Raw genomic sequence first — 22,025 nt, 5'->3', positions numbered from 1 at the left:
CAGTTGACGTCATCGGCCCCGTCAGCCGCCGTGACACTTGACGTGCGGCCTTGACAATCGTCGTCAAGGCCGCGCCTCCGTGACGCACAGGGCCCTGCTCCTAGCCCCGCCCGGGGGGGAGAATCGGCCCCGGAAGTGGCCGTGAAGGCTGCCGTGGGTCACGGCCTGACCCCCGGCAGCCTTTACGATTCTCCGCATTTGCGGAGAATCTCGCCCATGGCCTTTCGATGCCAGTTGTTCCAGCGTAAAAGGTCACAGTTTTCACGATGGCGTGGGTTCATAGTCCTTGAAACAGAGAATCTACCCCGGATATCCCAGGGATCAGTAGTAGCTCCACTTTTGTTCTCTGTATGTAAAGATAGTTTTTGAACGTAGTTATAGTAGTAAGGTGCTCTTTCCAAGAGCCGGTGCAGACTCGATGGGCCGAATGGCCTCCTTCTGCACTGTAAATTCTATGTATAGGGAACACAATGTCAAGATTTGCTGAAGACTCAAAAGTATAATTCTATAAAGTTTTGCAAAGAGTTAGGAAGATTGTAAAAGTCTTCACAGACATAGACAAAGGAATACATGGCGATATATACAATTTAATGTCAGGAAGTGAAAGGTAGTTAATCTGGGAAGGAAAAACAAGGACTAAGAGTATACCATTTTCTAAAAATTTTGAACTCTACAAATCAAATGCAAGAATTGTAGCAATATTCCCATTGCCTGCTTTTCCTAGTCCCACGCCTAACGTCTTTGAAAATTGGCAAGAGGTAGCAGCACCTATATATCAGCAGCGCTGCCAATGATTCCAGATTCTATCGTAGTTAACAAAGTTTTGTGTGATTATTTGGGTTAAATATTTGCAAAACTCAGATTTTCATCACGGTGGAGAGGCTCGCAGCCATGGTGAAAATAGTGGAAATGTCTAAAAATCCAAAGTCCTGCCCTCGAACATAGCACTACCTCCTCTTGCAGGGCAGGATTGGGGGCAGCGCCTGCCTTGTACATAAAACTAGAGACTTCCTCTCAATGCGCGGTTTGTGGAGGTAGCTGGCCATTGAAATCGCCAGCTGCCTCCATTGAAGTGGGATTTGGTTAAGCCAGGACTTTGAAATGCAGACATAAAAACAGAAATTACTGGACAATCTCGGGTGGAATCTAATGGCTGCACTATGCCCGACTGCACACGGCCAGTAAATCTCTCGAGAAACCTCAAGAGATCTAACGGGATCTAGCAAGATGTCGCGATCTGGATATGTTTATTAAAGTGTGCAGTAAGACGCACTTGAATATGCACTCGTGGAATTACCCAAGGAGCGTGATCGAACCCCCGTGCCTCAGAGACCCCAAGTAAGCCCCAGTTAGCACTAGTCTCCAGAAACGTGGACACGGTGTACCGGCACTTTGGCACTGCCAGCCTGGCACCCTGGCAGTAGCACCCGCGTGTCCAAGGGACCCAGGTAGCACTGCCAGCATGACAGACTTGAGTGTGGCTTTGGTGGGACGTCCTTACTGAGGCCATGAAATGAAGCAAAGTACCGTTTGATAGCGAGATTGTTCTCGGCACTGCCAACACTGGGAAACACCCAGCTAAACGCGCTCTGTGCAGGACTTTTTCAGTTTGATTAAATCGCTCCCCTCAAATCTGAAACACAGAGCTTGCAAATCATACCAGGTGAGAGCTTGGCTGAAATTAATGGATTTGGCTGGATAGTCAGGATAGCCAGATCCCTTTGGATCTGGTCCCGGGACACCTTTGGGGAGGGAAGATGTCCTTCGGAATTGTTAAAAGTAGGCATAAATGCCCATAAAAACTGCCGAAACCCATGAACTGTCAAGTTCAATGGAACTGTCAAGACTTGTCGAAGTCACCTGTCAAAGTCCCTATCAAAGGGAGTTATCAACTTGTCATGGTATTTAAAAGTCTTTCCCTTGAATCTTTGACAAAACAAAATGCCTGGAATGTTAAAACAAAGATTGCTTGCTATTTCACTCCCTCTGATGTCATAAACGTGAATGCTTCCATTGGATTTTACAGCCATACAAAGTGAGAAAGCATGGTAGGTGTAAGGGCAAAGCGTGATGTGTGGGGTGGGGCATGGGCTTGCATGAGTTGGTGTAGCGGCTTTGAAGGGTCATGGAGATGGTGGGACATAGTATGGCATAGAAGGCATGAGAGGTTAATGGGTAGCTGGGGGCATATATGGCACGATTTTTCATGGGAGCAACCCATGGGGCATGGGGATTGTGTTGGGGTTTAAGGAGTGAGAGCTGGAGAGAAGTTTCATGTTTTAATCTTTATTTTTAAGGTTTGGACACAGTGTCGGAGTGGCCTTCTGCCCTGCCTGCCTCTGCATCTGTCATCCTCCTCACCTCTTCCAGTTCACCCACTCCCACTTCTAATGCAGCCCACACTCCGTCCCTGGGACCTATTGGGCAGCCATTTTTAAACGTCGGGTTCGCGGAGCTAAAGTTCTCCCAGAAATGCGCACCCGAGCTGGGAGCACGTATCTGGGCTTTTTGAATGTTTGGTTTACATTTGAATAAGGGTTAACTAAACTATGGTTCTAATAATTCGGGAAGTTTTAGAATAATTTTCAATGTCACCTGAATGAACCCTGATCAGAGTGGTAGGAAATTCCTCGTTTACCTGTTGTATCTTGACTATCTGGACATATGAGGGAGATCAATATGTTCTTCCTAGAATCATAGAATTTAAAGTGCAGAAGGAGGCCATTTGGCCCATTGAGTATGCACTGGTCCTTGGAAAGAGCACCTTACTTAATCCCACGCTTCCATCCTATCCCCATAACCCAGTAACCACACCTAACGTTTTAGACATGAAGGGGCAATTTAGCATGGCCAATCCATTGAACCTGCACGTCTTTGGACTGTTGGAGGAAACCGGAGCACCCGGAGGAAACTCACGCAGATACTGGGAGAAAGTACAAACACCACACATACAGTCATCCAAGGCTGGAATTGAACCCATGACCCTAGAGCTGTGAAGCAGCAGTGCTAACCATTGTGCCACCGTACTGCCCTCCTAAAAGCTGAGATGCTCAGACTGCAATCTGGTCCAAATGGGCAGTGGGAGCACAGGATGATCCGAGAGTAGTTCTCAGGGCAACTGATTATTGTCCTACAAAGTTGTATTTTTATGCAATTTGCTGCTATCAATGTCCAATCAGTGGCATTGAGTGTGGAAAAGAAAGAAAAGCCTCTGAGGGCTTAAGTGGGTTGGTGCAGACTCGATGGGTCGAATGGCCTCCTCTGCACTGTGTGTTCTATGTTCTATCAATCTCTCAGTCTTCTCAGTTAGTTGAACTTCGGCAGGACACTGATAGTGGTGCCAAAGTTGTTTTCAATGCCTCTGGGCAAGAGGAAAACATTTTCTTCCTTCCAATCTTAGCACTATACAATCAGTGCTGGTGGGACATGGGTTGAGATAAGGAGAGATTTAGGTTTAGTTGTGGCACTCTGTATGATTAAACAATTCACCACCACTCGAGCGGTTTAGATTCACCCATAAACACTTTGAAAAGGTCTTGGAGAACTGCTGGTTCTTTACCTGACAAGCATCAGTCCTTCCATCAGGAGAGGACAGGGAACTCTGAAAACAAATAAAAAAGGAAAAGAATTAGTAAGACTGGCAGTTGTCCACTTGCATATTGTAAAGTTCCAACTGTTTCTGGGCTCAAATGCAAATGATTCCTATCTAAACAAAGTCTCCAGCTTACAGATAAAGCCAACTTGGATTTGATCCCAGAAAAGATCAGGTCCAAGTGGGCAGTGGGAGCACGGGATGAACTGAGAGTAGTGTTTGAAGTGCTTTTGCTTGGAACTGTCACCAAGATATCATAATGATTTAATGGCCTGTAATGCGACGATAGGCTATTCCTATCCTGCTGCCTAATAGCTTTAACCTATTGAGGACCATAGTAACATGTATTGTGATGCAGAATCTAAGAGTGCTGCACAGCCAATACATAATAGATTTGGAGTGTGGCAGTCCCCTTGCATGAGGGCCAATTTTAATATGTTAAATTGGTATTTTAACTATCAATGGAAGTCAGTGATGGCCTCAAAATGAGAGTTATAAGCTTATCAGTCTCTTAATATCCGCATACTGGCTTCTTTCATTTTCAAAGAGGCAGGTTCCCTGCTTTGAGGCCTTATGGTGCAGTCAATATGGTTCCTGTATCTCTGAGACCTAAGCCCCAGGTTTGAGTTCCACCCCATGGTTTGATGGCCAAGGAAGTTGCATTCATGGCACGGCCAAGCGGGTTGATTGTCAATCTGTAAATCCTTCCAATACGTCTATGACAGGCTGTATAAAAGCAGAAGAGTTTTTGGTTTGCCACAATGATGTGGCAGCTGCAGCACAGGAGCATTCCCACTTTAAAAGATTCTACGCATAAGCTCTTGCCACGGGCTGTGCGGTAGTCCTTGCTTCGAGAAACTGCTGGAGACTTGATGGTCAAAGTAGGTGCATTCATACTATGGCCACACAGGTTGATTATCAGCTCGCAAATCCTTCCAACACACATATGGCAGGCAGTAAGAAGAGAAGATTCCTGACTGTTCATGCGATCAAAAGAAAGTTGGAACCTCTACCATAGCCCCAGACCACAGCATGCACATAAAAGTGCATGTCGCCATAGCAACTCGGACTCCCTGAGTGATCTGTAACACACCATCACCACTCCGTTTTGGTCATGTGTCCCTTTTAATATGCAAATCATGGTCCGACAATGTATGTAACATCTCGTTCACCATTTTACTACAGAACTGAGCGCATTATGGGCTATACATTCCCTGATCAGTTTTACCGACAGTACAACAGTAAAAGCCCCACACAATTGAATAAGTTACATTTGTAGAGCCAGGAAGAGCAGTTAGACTGCACAATAAGAGTCTGGCCTGAGAAAGCTCTGTTGTGTTATTCAGCCTGGGGTAACACGGACGGCAACAGGATGGAGATGAACTGTAAAGCATACACCAAACGTAGGCGTTGGTTCAATACGATTTATTGAACTTCTGTAACAATGCACACAGCTGGCTGTGGGTTGACTCTCTACTACTCTAAGTGTACTAACTCTAGCTTACTAGACCAGGCTAGCTCTGATCCACGTGTAGAAGGTACTGACTGATATATACACCCTGACTGTCACTACAGTTGTCACCAGTGGAAAGAGGCGGAGTGCTGATGCCTCTTGTGTTTTATAGTAGGAAGCCCCCATCTGGTGTTCTGTCTGGTGATTGGTTGTGTTCTGTCCTGTATGTTGATTGGCTAACCTGGGTGTCTGTCACTGCCTGTTTTTACCTCATGATGTGCATGGGTGGATACTATGACAAGATCATCTGGGCTGCTGCCTCCCCTGGCTGTTCATTTGCTATGATTATAGAGTAGGCTCAAATAGAACAGTTGCAGCAGAAAGTTGCACCAGCAGCTCACCACTTCTATTTAAGTAAGGCCCAGGAAGGGCAGCACGGTGGCACAGTGGTTAGCATTGCTGCCTACGGTGCTGAGGACCCGGGTTCGAATCCCGGCCCTGGGTCACTGCCCGTGTGGAGTTTGCGCATTCTCCCCGTGTCTGCGTGGGCTTCGCCCCCACAACCCAAAAGATGTGTAGGATAGGTGGATTGGCCACACTAAATTGCCCCTTAATTGGAAAGGTAATTGGGTACTCTAAATTTTAAAAAAAAGTAAGACCCAGGCTTCATAGTGCCTCTGAACTCTTCACTCATGTTTGTGCTGTGTTGGTCAGCTATCTCTACAGCATCACAATCACAGCCCTATCCCGACCATGGTGTGATATGATCTCAGCCACCTTGGGCGCAAGATAAGTTTAGTTATTTCACACAGGAATATGGGCTTGAAGTCAATGTGGTTTACCTGCTTGCACATCCCAGATTCAGACCATCCAATCTATGATATCAATGTTTCAATGCGTTAACGTTCAACATTAGCACAGGCAGAAAACTGACAGATCAAATTGACTGCGGATAACACACTCTGACATATGTCCCTTTTAGACATCCACACTCGTACACAGCCCACATATTGTATGCTACAGACCCCAATAAATACCCTGTTACACTTCTTGCCTATTACGTACCCTGCCTGTTACGTAGCCTGATCAGACATCTGCCCTCTCTATTCTTGCACATCCCACCTGTTACATACTCTGTTCGATACCCCACCCATTCAACGCCAGTCTACTATGCACCCCAGCCAATATCATCAGTCCTCTACATGCCCTGCCAGATTTTCAATTCCATCCGGTTCATATTGTGAAGGGCAATTGGGTTGAATTCATAAGACTCGGCCAATCTGATATGGCCAGTTTTCAGCCCCTATCAAAGATGTAAATTATCCCCCCCATCGCCAAATTTTCCACCCAAACACCTCAATTAGGAAGTGGTGCAAGTCGAGAGCATTGCGTGGCATCAAAACAATAAGTCTGAGAAAGAACGGAGAAAATAAGATCAAAAGGTTAATCAAATGCTCAATAATTCAATAAGATCAGAATGTTTTATTTTACAACAACAATAAAAACTTTTATTTATATAGCACCTTTCGCAAAACATCCTAAGGCACTTTGCAGGAGCAGTATAAAGCAAAGTATGACCGGATGCCACATTAAACGGAATTTTACTATTTTTTGACCAAGTGTGAAGGCAGGTGGGAAAAGCAATGTGTGGGCTGTCGGCTTCATTGCCTGCTCTGAATAAATCCAACCCACCAGCAACCTCGGTTTCCAATAAAAATTGAAAAGAAGGATACCCCTCCCAAAACATGGAGGTCCCCCCGGGAAACAATGCCCCCCCCCCCCCCCGCACCGACCCCAAATACGTCTCCCTCTCCCGGACATGGGAAACACCCCACTGGAAGCTCTTCCTCCCCCAGCAGTGCACCTTGACACTGCCCCAGGTTACTGCCCAGGCATGACCCTCTACCCCCGGGTATTGTACTTACATGTGTGGCCCTGGTTGGAACTGTTCGCCAGATCCCTGTTTTTCAAAAGCTGTTGTAAACCCCAAACCCCGCTGATGGGACATCACACCAGCAAAGGGGGGGAGGGGGAGGGAAGGGGTCACAAATGCTAACGTGGGGGGTCGATACAATGGAGAAGCCCACCAGTTATATTTAAATGTATGGTGATAGGTTTCCTGGACAGGAACCTCTTTACTTCATCCGTGGAGAGGGGTGGGGCGGGGGCGGGGGGGGGGGGGGGGGGGGGAGCAATGGGAATGGGAAATCCTACCACCGTAAAAGCAATTTAGGGACTCCCATTGGATTTGCACCCCCAACAGCTTTCCCATCCGCCGAAAACAGGGGCCGGGGAATCTTGGCCATTGAGTCAGATGACCAACAACTCGATCAATGCTGCAGGTTTGAAGAAGTGTCTGAAGGAGGAAAGTGAGGTAGAGAGGTGGAGATGTGTAGGGAGGGAATTACAGAGCTTGGGGACGAGGCAGCTCACGCTATGGTCACCAGTGGTGGAGCAATTATTATTGGAAATACACAAGAGGCCACAATTAGAGGAATCAGAGTTCCAAAAGAACTCTTTATTTATAAATGGTCCACACAAATTTATACTCTGTAATGCTCTCTTTATAAAATCTTTTGCAGATTGCCCATGAAATTGAAGTCCTAGGCCACACCCACTCTGCACAGCTGCAAGAGTAACCAATAATCTGACATCTTCCAAGCTTGTTATGGAATTGAAGCCAAATGTCACCTGCTTAGTGAGCCTGGGGAAGTACCTTAAGCTGATGGTGATTCAGAAGGTAGTTCTGGAATTGTCATGTATCTGCCTGAAAGAGGCATGCAGAGCCTCTGAAACCTGTAACAGTGCTATTTCCATGTGTGAGACATGAATGAGACTATTCAAATCAACAAGCATATTTCTGAAAACCTTCGAAAAAGATATCAATCCCTTGCAGTAAAGGTACGTTAGAACAGTTCACATTTCAAGACCATAGCCCATTGACTGCAATTTAAAAATTCCATGGATAGCAGCTGGAGGACCAACTTCAGATTGGATTTTTCAGATGCAGGGTCAGTATGGAGGTCTGCCCAAAACAGGCAGCGGGAAAGCATTTTGGAGGTGGGTAAAGAAACCTTGGTACGGCTCTTTGTTATGGTGCGAGACCGGCGCCGATATCAGTAGTAGGCCACATCCATATTGAACCTGCGAGCTACAGCCACCAAGGTAGATTCTAGGAAGCAGCTGCCCGCTGCAGCATTTTGGCAGGTTAGGACCTCAGGTAAGTACTTTGAGGAGGATGGGATGTGATGCCGAATGAGTAGATCGGAGATGTGAGGATGGGGTGGGTTGTGGCAAGCCCAGGCCAGGTAACACTCCTGTTCTTCCAACCCTGAAAGTGCATTTAAAAAAAAAGTATTTTAATATTTTTTTTACTGGCCTCCGTCCTTTGAAGGATCTCAAGCTGAGATAGTCTAACTGTGGAAAAAGTAGACATAAATAACCTTCCCAAATTCAGACCCTATAAATTTCATATTGAAATGTGGTCAACTCAGGATCTCAGTTTGTGGGAGACTTTTTCAGACTGGCACCCTGTGTGACTAATGTCACCAGTTTCAATTTTGCATGAGCTGTTTTTCCATGGTTAATCAGAAATGGGAGATCTCAGCCTGATTTTGCATCCTGTTTTGCCTAGTTCAAGCATGAAAAATGGGAAGCATTGATGCCCAATCTCTCCCCCCGGTTTGAGGACATATCAAGGACTGAAAACTATGCAAAGGAATAGCAGTGCGCGCCTTCAATTCCTTTAACTGTGAAATTTGCAAACCGAAAGAACACTGTAAATTCAAATGGTTCCACACATTCCCAAATTATCTCAGTCAAAGTACAAAAGATCGCTTTTCAGCTTTTTTGAAAATACAATCAAGGATTCACCAAAAATATATAAACCTTTTATCCAGGCAGGGAAATGAATATGGAATGATCCACAATGTGTCAATGGCTTCTGTTACTCAGATATGCCCTCAAAAATCGAGCATCTGACACATGAGTGAGCATGCTCAGCAATTGGGTCAAAGTGAAGGGTTGAGAAACAAACAATGCAAGGACCAAGAAGGAAATACAAATTAGAGTAGGTCATTCAAGATCCAATCAGGTAAAGAAAGACAAATAAAAGGCTGAATTTTAACCTTAAAATAAACAAACGGGTTTGGGACATGTCAGTGGTTAAGGCCTGGTAAAGTGGTTTCTTTACACACCTCCATACTGCTGACTTCTGGTTTTAACTGAGGAAAAGAAGTGAGTTGGAACTTTGAATATGATAATGAGTCAGTGAGACTTATTGTCATTCAGCTTTTCTAATTTAACTCTGATTGACTGCACGTTTCCCGAATATCAGTGAGCCCAGCAAGGTGAAGGCTTGGTGGATTGGATTGGATTTTGTTTATTGTCACGTGTACCAAGGTACAGTGAAAAGTATTTTTCTGCGAGCTGCTCAACAGATCAGTAAGTATACGAAAAGAAAAGGAATAACAGAAAATACATAATAGGGCGAGGTACACAATGTAGCTACATAACACCTGCATCGGGTGAAGCATACAGTGGTGTAGTGTTATTGAGGTCAGTCCATAAGAGGGTTGTTTAGGAATCTAGTAACAGCGGGGAAGAAGCTGTTTTTGAGTTTGTTCGTGCGTGTTCTCAGACTTTTATATCTCCTGCCAATGGAAGAAGTTGGAAGAGTGAATAAGCCGGGTGAGAGGGGTCTTTGATATGCTGCCTGCTTTCCCCAGGCAGCGGGAGGTGTAGATGGAGTCAATGGATGGGAGGCAGGTTTGTGTGATGGCCTGGGCTGTGTTCACAACTCTCTAAAGTTTGCAGTCTCGGGTCAAGCAGTTCAGGAGCTAACTGCATTTGCACCTGCTTCTGAATTCAGGCACATGTCTGAGCACCCTCCACAATAGAACCCTTCCAGCAATTTTCCACTCAAGGTATGTTATCCCACCATGGGTTCTCTGTCATCAACCCCCATCACCATCCCGATCCCTCCAACATAAGGCCTTCAATGTCCCCAGGGGACCTCCAGCCTCTACTCCAGGACTCTGATCTCCCACACCGTGAGACCTACAACCTCCCCCATAGGTCTCTGATTTTGACCCCACTTAGGTCAGCTTCTCCCACAACTGCCATGTCTCCAATCAAACTATCCGACCCAAGGATCAGCAACTCACCTAATTGACACTGCGTTCCCCGCCACTGGGATCAACCCTTTCAGATTTAACTCCACCTCAGCCCTCCGACCCCAAAGACTGACTTTCCTTGTCCTGCAGTCTTCATCAACTGGCACCTTGCCTGACTGGAAGCCAAGCCTGCCAATCAGACAGGCTTCCAGATAGTTAACTGATTGGTGATGTACTGTAGAAAGCATGCAGAGAATTCCTGACTTCTGGGTTTTCCATACCTTTCACCCTTCCCGCAACCCACCACCCCCCACATCAGCATATCAGATAGATATAAATTCAGCCCAAATTGGGGGAGAGAAAGAAAGTGCCTTGGAACATTTTATTATCCAAAAGTGTTATATAAATGAAAGTTGTTGTTGGTACTGATTGGTATTGAGAGAGGGAGAGAAAGAGACGGAAAGGAAAAGGGGAAAGATTTCAGATTTAAAATTTTATATTTTTGAAATCTCCAACAATAATTTATACCTGAATGAATGAATGAGACTTCATAACTGCTTTCGACACCAGAAAGGTTGATTAGCAGTAATTAATTCTCATCACATTGTTAAAGGGGTTCATTAAATGACAAGAAATGTTCTTTGATTAGTTTAGTTCGCACAACAACCTAACACCAATCAATGGTCAGGCGGATGTGTGATGGCATTTTTCTGAAGCTCTGGGCAGAGTGGCATAGTTCAGACAGCAACCTTTGGCCATTGCTCCTTGCACAAAGTTGCTGTACCATTCACACATAAACAGCAAGAAACACCATTCGCCTCAGTGCTATTTTGACAGAAAAATCTAGTCCCTAAAATCTACAACCTTTAAACCATTGACTTGTTAAAATTAACAAACCAAATTCTGAGCCTCGTTTACTGTAAGCATCAAGGATTTTGTTTTAAACCGTTATTAATTATTGGGGTTAGACCAACAATGCTCCACTTGCTAATGCTATTCAGACGACAAAGCAGAAGGGCATTTCTCCAGTCAAGTCACACGCATGTGATTATTGTTAACCTCTGTAATTATAATTTAAGATCAAACAGCCAGTTGCAGACTCTCCCACCAGTTTGTTTATATTCCAGAAAAGGGTCCTAGTCAACCCAGAATGAGATTTGAAATTTAAATGTAAACAACTAATAATAGAGATTCTTATCTTAGGGTGGCCCCTGTTTGGTCTGATTGATCCAGTGTATATCTCCACACAGAGCAAAGGACTTTGGAATGTTCTGGCTTAATAAATCATGGGGAGAAAGGTAAAACATTTAGCACTCCCTTCCAAAGAATTCACTGAGGACAATTCACTGGTAATAAATGCATATAAATGTGCAACCACAGTATGGAAAAGCAGCAACAAGGCACACTATTTTTCAGACATTTAGATTATTTAACCTTTTCTAATGATTCACTGCTGTTAGCATTTTGCTGTTGTGAGTTTAAAACCCCAATTCTGCTGAGTAGGGTATTGCTCTAGTGAAGGAAACCGCCTCCAAGACCACTGTCTTTATTTCTTTTCCAGCATTTACCATTTTATTCCTTCCAGCTGTACCTCCTGCACTTTAGAGCATTTGCTTTTAATAACTAATGTTTTTTTCCCTTGTTGGTACATTTTTTATAGTTAACAAGGCAAAGAATGTCAACGTGGAGAAAAAAAAACATTCTCCTACTTTTGACACCGCCTGTGCCAGTATGAAACCATCGCAGGTTAGGTTAGATATCAGCTTCCCACCATCCTGCATGGCCAATCAGCTATAACTCCAACCTCAGAGAAGTCTTTCCCGTTCCAATTTGGATTGTTTCTCCCTCCGCACCAGCTATTCTGATGGCCTCACTTAATAAAACTGAAAATTTAAAGCCAACTCGTGAAGAATTGTTGACAGTTTTGTGCTGCTAATTCAAACCCATTAAAAACTGATTGGACACTGATTGCTTAAGAAGTAATAAGAGTCTGTCCATCAATGGGTTAACATGTGTATTTATGGTACAGCTTCAGTTTTGCTGCATTAAATTTGTTTACTCACCTCTGGCCTTCGTGGACCTGGTTCATTGCACTTCCGGTTTTGCTCTTTTGTACTTTCAAAAGTGTTGATTAAATTGCAAAATCTAACACCTATTGGTGCTAGTATTTTTGTGCCTTCTAATTGCAATTATTTTCTGCTGTACTACGTAAGAATAACTGGAAAAGTTTTGAACAAAGAGGACTGTTTATCAATCAATAAACTTTGTCAGCTCTGGTTCAATTATACTTTAATAATAACAAAAACAACCTTTTTATTGTCACAAGTAGGTTTACATTAACACTGCAATGAAGTTACTGTGAAAAGCCCCTAGTCACCACAATCCGGCAGCTGTTCGGTCAGAGGGAGAATCCAGAATGGCCAATTCACCGAACAAGCCCGCCTTTCGGTAATTGTGGAAGGAAACCAGAGCACCCGGAGAAAACCCATGCAGACACAGGGAGAGCATGCAGACTCGCACAGATAATGACTCGGAGTCGCACCTGGGACCCTGGTGATGTGAAGCAACAGTGCTAACCACTTCAATGTACCTCCATCGGCAGGATCCTCTGCTGGGCCAGCAATGCACCCACGCCTGCATGTTTACCGACGGTGTGGGGTGGCCCACAATGGGAAACCCCATTGGCCAACTGCGCGACCGGATCATCCCGCTGCTGGCAGGGACACACCACACGGAAAATGGGCTAGCGGGACGGAGGATCCTTTTCAGTTTTAGAGACATGGGGCTGGATTCTCCGTTTGGGAGACTAAGTCCCCATGCCGGCGTGAAACAGTGGTATTTTACACCAGGGAAACTTCAAAATGGCTGCAGATTCTTTGCTCGGGGGGGGGGGGGGGGGGGGGGGGGGGGGGGGGGAGTTGCTAGCAGCCAGGGAGTTCCCAGCTCTAGCTGCCATACAGCCCAGAGCATTGCTGGGTCTGTGGTCACGCATGCACACGGTGGCAGCCTGCAGCGGCCGTGCCGTGTTCAAGCAATGTGGCAATTGGAAGAGAACTGATATAAAAATACCCTTTTACCTGTCCACCAGCAAAATGAATTGACACTTAACATTTTCTAATCAAAGTTCCCATCTCTTGACACCTGTACTTTTTTTTCCTGGTTCTTTCTTCATGCTAATTGTGAGGGAAGGTCTGCACTCTGGAGTCTTCCACAGAATGGAAAATGGGAAACTATCTAAATCAAGTTTTCTGTATGCGCTTCTCTCGAAATTTCTCCAAGGATACATGTTAGGACATTTTGTGCTGGAATGATTCAATGGAGAATTTTAGACTTGTTATGCTGACATTTTAGAATTGTGACACATATTGCTGTAATTGTTTTGTGCCGTGAAATTGTATTTTTCTGCTATAAATACTTTTTTGCTATGGGTATTTGCCTCTATGAGGTTTTATGAAGATGTTTGTTGAGTTGATTTTTCCTCAGTGTAATTTTTAATGAAATGATTTGCATTGAATAAATCACAATTAAAACAAATTAGATTTGGGGCAGCATGGTGTTGCAGTGGTTTGCACTGCTGCCTCATGGCAACGAGGTCCCAGGTTCGATCCCGGCTCTGGGTCACTGTCCGTGTGGAGTTTGCACATTCTCCCCGTGTTTGCGTGGGTTTCACCCCCACAACCCAAAGATGTGCTGGGTAGGTGGATTGACCATGCTAAATTGCCCTTTAATTGGGAAAAATTAATTGGGTACTCTAAATTTATATAAAAAAAACAAACAAATTAGATTCCATGAAAAAATTGACTTCTCATCGGCTATCGTAGAACCAGTGGGCAAGAGATTATTTTTAAATCATTCACTTTTCATTTCTGTTGGGGTCCGTCAGGTTTTTTTAAAACCAAGTTTCTTGATTATTTGCTTTCAAGTCTGACAATGCCCTATTCTACAGGTTTCAAAGGCAATTGATCTTTCTGCTTGGTTTCCTAGTCACAACATCAAAATGAATCACTGAATTGTTGTCGAATCGGAGGGGCCTATTCAGCCTCTCATTCCCCGGTCAGTTTTCTGTTGGAGCAACTACCCTGGCCTTTCCCTTTAGCATTGCAAATTTTCTCTCTTTGGCTAATTAGCCAATTCCCTAGCAAGGCACGATTGCATCTGCCCCTGATCAGTTTGTTCAGAGCCCTTATGATTTTGAAGACCTCCATCAAATTACCTTTCAATTTTCTATTCTCTAAGAGAATAACCCTGTATTCTCCAATATCCACGTAGCTGGAGTCCCTTATCCCTGGAACCATTACAAAAGGAAAAGCAAGTAACGCATAGTTCAAACCACAACTCCATTGGCGAACCCCGATAGTGAACCTCTCAAGGCGAACGTACCTTTTCTAGACCGAGAAAGCTCGCCATGTGCGATAGCCATGCTTCAGTCTTTGGGGGCTTTGCGTCCATCCATGCCAACAGTATTTGTCGCCGGGCTACCAGGAGAAGCAAAGGCCAAGACGTCGGCCTCCTTCTCCTCCTGGACTCCCGGGCCCTCCGACACCCCAAAAATTGCCTCCTTCGGACTCATTACCACCCCAGGTTTTCAAAACCCAGGACATGATGTCCGCGAATCCCTGCCAGTACCCCCTGAGTCTAGGGCACTATCGAAACATGTGCATGTGATTAGCCGGCCCACCGGCGCATCTGGCACACTTATCCTCCAGCCCGAAGAATTTACTCATCTGGGCCACCGTTATGTGAGCCCAGTGCACGACCTTAAACTGGATCAGACTGAGCCTGGGGCATGTTGCGGTCGTGTTTACTCTACCCAGAGCTTCTGCCCAAATACACCCCCCTCCCACCCCCCCCCCCCCCCCCCCCCCCCCCGAGCCTCTCTGCCCATTTAAACTTCAGGTCCTCAGTCTGTGTATCCTCTGCTCCCATTATTGCTTTGTAAATATCTGAGACTCTACCCTCACCTACCTCTCCCCTAGAAACTACCCTGTCCTGCCTCCCCTTTGGCGGGAGGCATGGGAAGGATGGCACCAGTCTGCGCACGAAATCCCGCACCTGTAAGTATCTAAAGTCATTCCCTCCTGCCTGCCCAAACGGCGATACCCACCGTCCATATTCGGTACTATACTGAGCATATGGTAATTGCCAAATATTCTGCTCCCACCATCCCGGCCAGCAAGTCCCTACTCAAGCCAAAGAAATCAATTTGGGAATACACCTTATGGACGTGGGAGTAGTACGAAAACTCCCTCGCCGACGGCCGGCTAAATCTCCACGGATCAGCTCCTCCCATTTGCTCCATGAACCCTCTCAGTTGCTTTGCCATCGCTGGCAACCTGCCCTTTTTTAAAGACAACCGATCCAGGCTCGGATCCAGGACTGTGTTAAAGTCCCCACCCACAATCAGTTTGCGGGAGTCCAAGTCAGGGATATTCCCTCGCAACCTCCTGATAAAATCCACATTGTCCCAATTAGGGGCATACACACTGACCAAGACTACTCTCACCCCTTCAAGCTTATCCTTAACCATAACAAATCTGCCGCCCCCATCCGCAACTGTACCCTCCACCTCAAATTGAACCTTTTTATTAATCAGGATTGCAACCCCTCCCCCCCCTCCCCTCCCCCCCCCTCCCTCCCCCCTCCCCCCCCCCCCCCCCCCCCCCCCGAGTCTTAGTGTCGAGCACCGAATGAAGACCTGACTAACCCAGCCCTTCCTTAGCCTAACCTGGGGCGAAATTCTCCGACCCCCAGCAGGGTCGGAGAATCGCCTGGGGCCGCCGAAAATCCCGCCCCCGCCGTGGCAGAGATTCTCCGCCACCCGCGAAGTGAAAGCCTTTCGGCCAGCCCCGCTGCCGGGGGCGCCAGTTTTTTGCGCCAGTCTTCTGGTGCAAACCGCTCCGGCGCGGGGCTGGCCCCCAAAGGTGGGGAGAATTCCCCACCTTTGGGGAGGCCCGACCCCTGAGTGGTTGGCGCTACTCCCCTACGTCAGCACCCTCCATCATGCCGGGTAGGGGAGAATGCCGCCCCTGGTCTGCCACTTTCAGGTGCGACTCCTGCAGCATGACTATGTCCGCCTTCAGAACCTGCAAATGTGCGAACACACGCGCCCTCTTCATCGTTTAGCCCTCTAACATTCCAGGTGATCAGCCTGGTTGGGGGGCTCGCCCCCCCCTTTGCCGATCAGCTATCCCCTTTCCTTGGCCAGCCCTCCAGCCATGTGTCGTGCTTCCTCTGGCCCGCCTCCTGGCCTGCTCCACCCATGACCTTCCCACTGTTGCCATGTCCAGTTTCCATCCTCATCAGCAGATCAACATCCCCCCCCCCCCCCCCCCCCAGTAACACGATCCTATCACCTAACCCCTGCTCTAGTCTAACTATATGAACCCCCCCACTTGGCTTCTGCTGACTAGCCCACCCAGCTAGCCTGGTGGCTCCCAACTTCGGCGCCAGCGCGTCTCTCACCCATTGTTCCCTGGCTCCCCTCCCCCCCGGCCCATCCATACCACTTCCCCAAACCAGCCCTGCTTAAACACATACTCTATACAAGTCAAAGACATCCCCAACAATAGCGCAATTCAAAGCAAACAGATAGAGATAAGTACTAGGCACTCTCAGCCCTTCCCCTCCACACACAGAAAAAGATTGCAAAGAAATTACCCAAAACCCCCACCATAACCACACCTTTTTAACTATTTTCTTGTTTATTCTCCCCCTACCAAACCTCCAACCAAACAAGAAGCCCAAAAAGGAAACATTCAGGGAAACGACGAAAAAGAACAAGAAAAACACTTTGCACCAAAATACATCAACCTAAAAAGGTCGAAAAAATGAAAAGAATGGACCCAAGCATGCAGGCATCTCTCAAAGCGAGAGAGAAACAAAATAGACTTAAAAGTTCTACCATGAGTCCAAGAGTCCTCAGCTCAGAGCCAGCCCTAGCTTCTTAACAAGGTCCATCGCCCCCTCGGGTTCCTCGCAATAGTGGTGCTGGCTCTCATATGTAACCCACAGTCGCGCTGGAAAAACCAGCCCAAATTTCACCTTGTTCTTATACAAAATCTCCTTCACCTGCCTGTAGCCTCCCCTCCTCCTGGCCACCTCAGTGCTCAGGTCTTGGTAAACACGCAGGGTGCTATTGTCCCAGGTACAGCTTCATGTGCTCTTGGCCCATTGCAGAACCCGCTCCTTGCCCAGGTACCTGTGGAACCGGACCACCATCACTCGTGTGGGGCCCCCTCATTGCGGTTGCCTCACCTGCACTCTGTGTGCCCTGTCCACCTCCAGCGGGCGCGGGAACATCTCGTTCCCCAGCAGCTTCTGGAACATATCTGCCACATATGCGGCAGCATCCAGCCCCTCAGCCCCTCCAGGAGGCCAACAATTCTTACATTCTGCCGTCGAGATCTGTTGTCCAGGTCCTCCAGCCTTTCCAGGAGCATTTTTTGCTGATCCCTCTGTCATAATATACACACAGGTATATGATGGTGCACAGACAGGCAGTGATTGACACACAGGATAACCAGTGGACACACAGAACACAGCAGGCAATCGACCAGAGGGCACTAGTTTTCCCGCTCTCTTGGTATCCAGCCTCTGAGACAGTCAGAGCCCGTGAGCAGCAACTAGAACATACACCATGTGGTAGTAAGATAGTCTGGTCAGGTTAGCCTCAGGTCTCCAGCCAAGTCAGCATAGTGTCAACCCACAGTTAAAGTATGTATGATAGTTAAGAGTTCAATAAAATTGAGTTGCATTTCTTCAAGTGTTGGAAGCCTGTCTCTCTCACTGCTGCAGTAAACGCAGTCCTTGCAGACCCAGCTTACCCAACACATCACCCTCAACCTCTGAATCTCCACGTCCGCCATCGTTTGAAAGTCGGCCTGCGCATCCACCATATTTTCCAGCTTCTTGCCCTTGTTTGACCACTTCTTCTGCTGTTTACGGTCCCTCCGGCTTCTTAAGTCCATACAACTCTGTATGGGTTCAGTGCCTGAGTACTATTGCTTTCCAGTTCCGCGCTCAAAAGTGCAAAAAAGTCGGGGTAAAAGGTCCAAAAGTCCGACCGAAACGGGAGCCACCAAATATGTGTCCTACTCCCTCATAGTCGCCATCAGAAGTCCGAACCAGTGTTTTTAATACTTGATGCGTTCTTTAGCCACACAATAACCGATCATTACTACTGTTTGCTGATTGAGCAGTAATTTGCAGTTGATTACGGGAAGGTTTAGGGGAGTGATTACAAAAGAATTATTTAGTCCATCAATCAGGTGATGTCAAAAACCACAAAAGCGAAACTAAAGCAGTTAATTTTCATCTGAGCCCTAAGGTGATAGACTATTGCACTATAATCATTCTCACGTACCCATCTTTGCATTATAAAATATATGAGGACAAATTTAAATTGAGAGCTGGTTTCCAGTGGTTTAAAGTTGGATTTTCACAGAATTAGGGAGACTCCACCTTTCAAAAACGGCTGAGACTCAATTCTGCGATTCCTGGTCGCATTGCCAATACTCTAAATTTTCATCACGGGATAAGGGTCTGGGCTGGTGCAGATCACAAGCCCACATCCTGCACTCCTGACCTGGTTGGATCCATTACAGGAAATAGGCATAGCAACACCAGCCTTTCGAGGAATCACAGTTTTGTAGTTCAGAAACCCTCGGAGGTATCTCTGGAGGTGAATGGTCCTATTAGCGACAGACAGCATGGTTTTGTACGAGGGAGATCGTGTCTCAATAATTTGATTGAATTTTTTGAGGAAGTGACAAAAATGATTGACGAGGGAAGGGCTGTGGATGCTGTCTACATGGACTTTAGTAAAGCATTTGATAAGGTCCCTCAAGGCAGGCTGGTGCAAAACATTAGACCACGTGGGGTCAGGGGTGAACTAACTGGATAGATCCAGAACTGGCTTGGCCATAGAAGACAGAGGGTAGCAGTGGAAGGGTGTTTATCCAAATGGAGGTGGTGTTCTGCAGGGATCAGTACAGGGACCTCTGCTCTTTGTAATATATATAAATGACTTGGAAGAAAATGTAGTGGGTCTGATTAGCAAGTTTGCAGATGATACTAAGACTGCAGGAGTTGCGGATAGTGATGAAGATTGTCAGAGAATACAACAGGATATAGATAAGCTGCAAAATTGGGCAGAGAAATGGCAAATGGAATTTAACCCAGACAAATGTGAGGTGATGCATTTTGGTAGATCCAATTCAGGTAAAATAAATGGCAGAACCATCAGGAGCATAGAGACGGAGAGAGATCTGGGTGTGCAGGTTCACAGATCCTTAAAGTGGCAGCGCAGGTGGAAATGATGGTAAAAAGCATTTGGCATGCATGCCAAATAGGACGGAGTATCGAGTATAAAAGCTCAAAAACTATGTTACAATTATGTAGAACGTTGGTTAGGCCGCATTTGGAATACTGTGTCCAATTCTGGTCACTGCACTTCCAGAAGGACGTGGAGGATTTGGAGCGAGTACAGAAAAGGTTTACCAGGATGTTGCCTGGTGTGGGGGGTATTAGCTATGAGGAGAGATTGAATAAATTGGGATTGTTCTCCCGAGAGAGACGGAAGCTGATGGGCAATCTGATAGAAGTTTATAAACGTATTGGGGAGAGATAGGGTGAATAGTTGGAGTCTTTTTCCCAGGGCTGAAATAACAATTACAAGGGGGCACAAGTTCAAGGTGAGGGGGGAAAAGTTCAGTGGAGATGTGTGGGGGAAGTTTTTTACACAGAAGGTGGTGGTGACCTGGAATGCACTGCCAATTGAGGTGGTTGAGGCAGATATGTTAACGACCTTTAAGACTTATTTGGCTGGCACATGAACAGACAGGTTATAGGATACAGGCGGTTGGTCTAGATAGGACACATGATTGGCCCAGACTTGGAGGGCCGAAGGGCCTGCTCCTGTGCTGTATTGTTTTTTGTTCTTTGTTTGTTGGCCCGTACCGGTCTCCCCGAACAGGCGCCGGAATACGGCGACTAGGGGCTTTTCACACTAACTTCATTGAAGACTACTTGTGACAATAAGCGATTTATTATAATTATATTATTGTTGTATCATGGAGCCTGGTCTGGATGAGAGAAACTTCTGAAAGATAAATTGAAAAGGTGTTACCCTCCCACTCCACGCATGGCTCCTCATATCCTCCCATGCCAATATATGCCCCTCCAAATAAGCCCAATGGCCTCTTATTCCCTCTACGCCAACCTATAGCATTTCCATACCCATTCACCCAGTTCACTCTGTTCAGAACCATTGAATCCTATCGTAACTTTCTTTCAAAAATTGCTTTTACTTCAGCCCTACACAAGTATCAATCAAATAGAACCTTAAAGTTCAACAGCAGAAACTGCAAGTGTTTGCCACCCCTTTATCTTGTGTAAATAAATATTGAGCTATTGAGAAATAAATTTGTGAGAGAAAGCTGTCAATCTAATGATGCTTTCCCATGGGTGAAGCTGCTTCAATGGTTTAATGAATGTCTGGTCTCTCAGTTAAGAATCGATAATTTTGGAAATTTAGGAAAGAATAGCTGTTTAGTTGAAAGCTTTATCACACATGGCATTATTATCTCGAGTTCACATATTCTGTACCGAAAGTACACTGGGTGAAAGGGCATGGAAGTGCCATAGGTTGGTATGAAGGCTCTCAGGTGCTATTAGTGTTGGATGGAGGTGCAGAGGTTGGTATGGGAGTATAAGGGGCAATGGAGAGTGGGTAAAAGGACATAGTTTGGCATAGAGAGTATGAGGGGCATGGGTGTACGTGGAGGTGCATACTGAGCATGGAAGGGGCATAGGAAGTGCACAGGGGGTGAGTGAGTGTGAGGGTTGTTTTATTGTTTTTTTTACAAGTGGATGAAGTTCGACAGCACCAAGGCAGGCAATTAAACAGTCTGCCTCTGTATCCAGCATCCCCTGGGACAACTTCCAAACTGTTTTGGGGGGTCGTTAAAACTGCCTCTGGCATGCATCTGCACCTCAACCACTCTCCCCCGCTCTTCCCACTCCCCCTGCCAGAATAAAAATCTTTCCCCCCGAGGCTGCTGGGCCGAGCTGGGAAATGTCCTGACTCCTTTAGATTCCCGTTGACTGGAGGCAACAGGAGATATGGCAATTCTAACCACTGGATCATGCTTAAATGCAGAGTCCACATCCTGCTTAGAACAAGTGAGAATAAAACACAAAGCAATAGTTAGCTGGAAAGAAATTGGGCATCAATTGGCTACCTATTGGTTGCAAAGTATGTGGTGAAGTGTTTAGAGAGGATTGCCCTGGAAGGTGAGTTGAGTGAGGTAAGAGCAAGGTAGGCTATGACTTTCCTGTTGGAACATGTGGGAGCTCTCCTGCTCCTTCTCATCACATGGAAGAAATATTTTGACTTACTTGCTGAGCATCTTCATCCTTCCTACCAGTTGCTGACCTACTTCAGCCTTGTGAGAAAGCAAGGGCTGCTTCACAACCTTTTTAAAAATTCACTTACGCTAGTTATGCCAGGATTTATTGCCCATTCCTAGTTGCCCTGCAGAAGGTGGGAGTGAGCTACCTTCTTGAACCACTGCAGTCCCTGAGTTATAGGTACATCCGCAGTGTTGTTTGAATCCCAGGATTTTGCCCCAGCGACATTGAAGGAACAGCAATATATTTCCAAGTCAGGGTGGTGAGTGATTTGGAGGAGAACCTCCAGGTGGTGGGGTGCCCAGGTATCTGCTGCTCTTGTCCTTCTAGATGGTAGCAGTCATGAGTTTGGAAGGTGCTGTCGAAGGAACCTTGGCGAGTTACTGCAGTGCATCTTGTAGATGGGACACACTGCTGCCACTATTCGTCGGTGGTGGAGGGGTTGAATGTTTGTGGA

General features: G+C 46.2%; 1 long non-coding RNA gene across 1 annotated transcript in view; it reads right to left on the bottom strand.

Moving 5' to 3' along the window:
• Positions 1-22,025, bottom strand: part of LOC119964141 — a 46,166-nt gene that overhangs the window by 8,470 nt on the left and 15,671 nt on the right. Inside the window, exon 2 of the long non-coding RNA XR_005460259.1 lies at positions 3,560-3,601. This is a non-coding gene — a long non-coding RNA (uncharacterized LOC119964141). The remainder of the gene's footprint in view (positions 1-3,559; positions 3,602-22,025) is intronic.

This window comes from Scyliorhinus canicula, chromosome 4 (assembly GCF_902713615.1).
Source record: "Scyliorhinus canicula chromosome 4, sScyCan1.1, whole genome shotgun sequence".
NCBI lineage: Eukaryota > Metazoa > Chordata > Chondrichthyes > Carcharhiniformes > Scyliorhinidae > Scyliorhinus > Scyliorhinus canicula.
This window is presented reverse-complemented; position numbering and strand designations above follow the sequence as displayed.